The following is a 4,503-nucleotide window of genomic DNA, read 5'->3' as shown; positions in this document are numbered from 1 at the left end:
TGTATCAGGCAGAATAAATAAATAAAGCAGGTAGAAAAGTTTGCTAGCTCGCTTGCTTCTGTCATTACATTGTTGTAAGTATGAATGTTTATTCATCAAATGTACCGCAATCTTCATTTAGTTTCTAAAAGTGTCATTTTATTAATTACAAGCCGGAGAAGGCAGAAGTTTCAAAGAGTACCTGCGTGCAGCATAGAGAAGCTATTGATCTTGATATTTTACTTATTACTATATATTAATTTGATTTGATGTTTAGCTCTTGTTTCATATTCTGATTCCTGTCGGCTTCTTGTTTTACAGCATAAACCTGTGCAAATTTTAACCCGCAAAAATGACAGCATATATCTTTGAATTATCAAGATTGTAAAAATATTAAATCAGCCAAATGAATTGATGTGATTGAAGATAATAATTCTCGTGTCTTAAATAAGCGTAACTGAGAAAGCAATATCACATAACTCTTGGCACATGTACGTAGAGCAAACTCAGCTGAGAGAAATATATTCGTTCTCCATATTTACCGACAGAGACTACCCCGTATTATAAATGGAGAATACACTTAATTTCATAAAAAGTATACAAGCAAATAAATACATCAAGTTTAGATATACTTATTCCCAATCTTATTATCGCATGTGACAAAGCTTGACAAGATCCGTCATATTTTCCATGCAAGAATTAGGGAGAGAAAAAAACACTTTTCCATGCATAGAAATTTTGCCCAGCAAAAAGGAAAAAATATATATATATAATTTTAAGTTTGTTGAAACGGGACTTATAATTTTGGAGCATGAACCTCGAAGTTGTCTTCAAACAAGAATGTAATTTGGATTATATAATATTGATCCCAGGGAGCGATAGCTTTGCTAACTCCTCAACAGCAACAAGGGAGAATTCCCCAAGCTTTGTCTTGCTTTTTGGAAGGTGTTGATATACGTACCAGAAAACAAATCTCTCGGCTTTTAGTGTACGGACACATATATAGTTCTTAATTTTACGGACCTGTCTTCACATTCAAATGTCAAATGTTCAGGTAATGAAGCAATAACTTTGTCCTCAGGAGAATAAGTGCAATATCAGGAAAACCTCAAGCAATCATCAACACCAGCTTCAACCGACCAAGAAGAAGCGAAATCTCCCTGGAACTCCAGGCAATCACCATAGCTTCTTTTCTCCTACATACTTTTTTCATGCATCTTTGACCACGAATCAGATTTTCTTGTCAACTTACTATAAAATAGTTTATCAGGTTTTTAGCTAGCAATGGTAATGATGGGTGAAATTACTGATGAATTAGATCCTGATGCTGAAGTGATTGCTCTGTCACCGACGACATTGATGGCAACGAACATTTTCGTGTGTGAGATATGCAACAAAGGGCTTCAGAGGGACCAGAACCTGTAGTTGCACCGGAGAGATCACGATCTGCCATGGAAGCTGACACAGAGACCGAGAATTGAGGCGAGCAAGAAACGAATTTATGTGTGCCCAGAGCCTTCATGCGTCCACCATAACCCAGCTCGAGCTCTCGGAGACCTCAGCATCTTCAAAAAGCACCTCAGCCGCAAACACAGCAAGAAGAAATGGAAATGCGACAAAGTGCTCCAAATTATACGCCGTCCAATCTGACTGGAAAGCCCACCAGAAAACCTGCGGCAGCAGCGAATACAAACGCGACGGTAGCACTATTTTCCAGGTTCGTCACGCTTTCAGATTGTTGTATATTCTATTAATTGCGAGGTCTTTAATCTCCGTGCATGTTATCTGAATTGTTCAGGAGATACAGTTTTATCACTCACAGGGCATTTTGCGATGCATTGAGGGAAAAAAACAACAGGGTGAGCCAGGGATTAGCGATCGGGCGTCTCCGAGCACTAATTCCAGCACAGCATGGTTCCTCAAAAAATTCTTGCAGTGCCATTCAAGCCCACGAGCATGAGCATGCTCATGTGGGGTCAAGCTCGTAAGTTTAAACAAATCTGTGACAATCAAATCGCAAACTTGTAAACTCATAAAAATTTATTTTTATTAATAAATGTTTATTAAAAATATATAATTAAATAATTAAAATAAAAAATATAATCATAATTTAATATAAATATATTTTAAATATAAATTAATGAAATTAAATCCAATTATTTTGATAGATTATCATACAAAATATAAAAATTTTAAAATAGAGTAACTTATTTTTTATTTTCTTTTTTTATTAATATTAATTTGTGCTTTTTTAATTTGTTTCCCTTTGAATCAGGTCATATCCCTTTTATGAACCAAGTTTTACATACTATTTACTTAACTCTGTAAAAAATTGACAAGTTTGATAAGTTTGATTAAGTTTATATTTAATTTAAATTTATAAATTAATTAACACAATTTTATCAGGTAGAAATGTAAACTCATAAATGTGACTAAGTTTATATTGAACCTAAATTTATAAATGAATTGACACAAATTTATAAAATAAAAATGTAAATACGTGGAGTTTGACAGCCATTGTGAGAAGGCATGTTCACCACCACCTCAGGTGCACTTTTCGGAGGTCCTCCTCCTCGTTCTAGCTCCGGCGTTTTCAATTCCGTCCAAGATGGCAAGAAAGCTTCAGATCAGTCAGCTCACGCGTCTGCGGCGGCTTTGCTGCAGAAAGCAGCACAAATGGGCGCCACCGCAAGCAGTAATAGCATGAACTCTTCCATGGTTCAAAAAGGGTACGTCACTTCCATGGCAGGTCCTGATTACAGCCGTGAACCTAAATTGGCTGTGGCTGGGATTGGTGGTGGTGGAGGAGAATTCAGCAACCTATTGTTTCAGAAAGGTCCACAAGAAATCTCGCCATATGGAAATGTCGAGCCAAATAGTGATGGGAGGAAGAGATGGAGCAGAAGCGAGTGAGATGACCAGAGTTCACGATTTCTTGGGCGTTGGGGGGATCCAGTTTCGTGGCACCCAATTTGGAGGAGTTCCATGACGGAGACTGGAGTTGGAAGCAATTACAAGCCTCCACACTCGGATTCATTACATGTTGCATTTGATTCTTTCAAATTGGTAAAATTGCTTTCTTTCTTAATAGCTAAACTTCCATTCCTGTTTTAATTTCACATGATAAGTTTAACGTTCTTTTTTCGTCCAATAAGGCAATATTTTTCTAAGTAATTTCGGTACTTTATTAAAGGAAAAATATAATTTACAAGTTTAGCGTTTTTTTAAAAAAATAAGGTAGTATTTTTAATAATTAATTTGAGTCCGTTATGCTGGGTTTTTTTTTTTTTGTTAAGAACACATGTTTTTGTCAGTCAAGAGGTTTCATAATTAAGGCCCAAAGTGCTATCATGAAGCCCATTGCTTAAAAAAAGGTCGGCAGTTTGGCCATTGAATGCGGAAAAAACCCTAACCCTAATTAGATCGCTTCTATTTAAGCCGCCCGAACGGGGCATTCGCCCACCATCAGCTCGTTTGTGTTCTCTCTTCGTGTCTATCTTTTGGTAGGTTATCTGTTGATGTTTTCTTCTGCGTTTTATATTTGTCTTCCATTTCCACTCGAGTTGTGGAGGCAATGATGTTTTGAACTACCTATTTTATGAGGGAATTTTCCCTTGTGATTACAAAAGTACCAATGGATCCTTCTGAGCCTTCACTCTTCGTTTGGGTATCTCTATTTCATGCTCTCTAGTCTCTAGAATTAGATTGTTTATTTTTTTTCCCCTATTCCAGAAACGCGAAAATACTAGTATTGGTAACCATGTTCAAGATGCGACCGCCGATATGATGATAACCTGTTCCGAATTATATGTGTCGACTCACATTCAGACTACAATTATCTGATCGGCGGCTTCTTCAACGCCCCAAACTTTTCGCGTTTCGATTTTTATTTTAAACTCCAACAACATATCAGCCGATATGATTAATCCTAATCACAGTAGGCTGAGAACTAATGAGAATCATAAATGTCCATATCACATGCTCTGTGCAGGACCTGCAGGTGAAACTAATCTTAATTCTTAGGTCGTATTTATTAATGTAAAATAATCCCACAAGTGCCATGTACTATAAATTATGCCAAAGAATGTGGGCGCCTGTTTTCACTCAATTTCGATCTCAATAGAACGTGGGCCCAAAATAAGAATCTCGAAGTGGAGAGAATTATTTTTAGAAAATGGACTTAAAAATTTTGTTTCATATTTATAAAAATATATTTAAAGAAATAAAAAATAGAATAATATTGAACAAAAAAATGGAAATTAAATTTTGGTAACATTTATAATGTTTGGGTAACTACTACTTTTAAATGTCTAATTTTAATTTATATTGAATAAGAAAAATGTTAGTAATAGGGTTAAGGTTTAATTTTATCTCTGTATTTATTTTTTAGGATCACTTACACCTTATATTTTTAAATGAGGTAATTTTACCTCTAAATTATTTTTCAGAGAAACAAAAACTCCCTTTCATTAATTGATTGTTAATTTTTTTTATTTTTTTGCTAACGTAGCATGTGTGTGAGGC

The 4,503-nt window shown here is 35.5% G+C and overlaps 2 non-coding genes and 1 pseudogene across 2 annotated transcripts; all 3 read left to right on the top strand.

Moving 5' to 3' along the window:
• Window positions 1-468: 468 nt before the first annotated feature.
• LOC129305643 (zinc finger protein BALDIBIS-like) lies at window positions 469-1,939 on the top strand (annotated as a pseudogene).
• A 1,605-nt stretch (window positions 1,940-3,544) lies between these two features.
• Window positions 3,545-3,634, top strand: LOC129307498 (small nucleolar RNA R41). The gene has a single exon (XR_008592392.1). It is a non-coding gene; the product is annotated as a small nucleolar RNA R41 (small nucleolar RNA).
• A 121-nt stretch (window positions 3,635-3,755) lies between these two features.
• LOC129307508 (small nucleolar RNA Z155) lies at window positions 3,756-3,828 on the top strand. The gene has a single exon (XR_008592401.1). It is a non-coding gene; the product is annotated as a small nucleolar RNA Z155 (small nucleolar RNA).
• Window positions 3,829-4,503: the final 675 nt, after the last annotated feature.

This window comes from Prosopis cineraria, unplaced genomic scaffold (assembly GCF_029017545.1).
Source record: "Prosopis cineraria cultivar Desert tree isolate PC_DT_omini unplaced genomic scaffold, ASM2901754v1 PC3, whole genome shotgun sequence".
Classification (NCBI taxonomy): domain Eukaryota; kingdom Viridiplantae; phylum Streptophyta; class Magnoliopsida; order Fabales; family Fabaceae; genus Prosopis; species Prosopis cineraria.
Note: the sequence above shows the minus strand (reverse complement) of the source record. Positions and strands in the feature narration are given on the sequence as shown.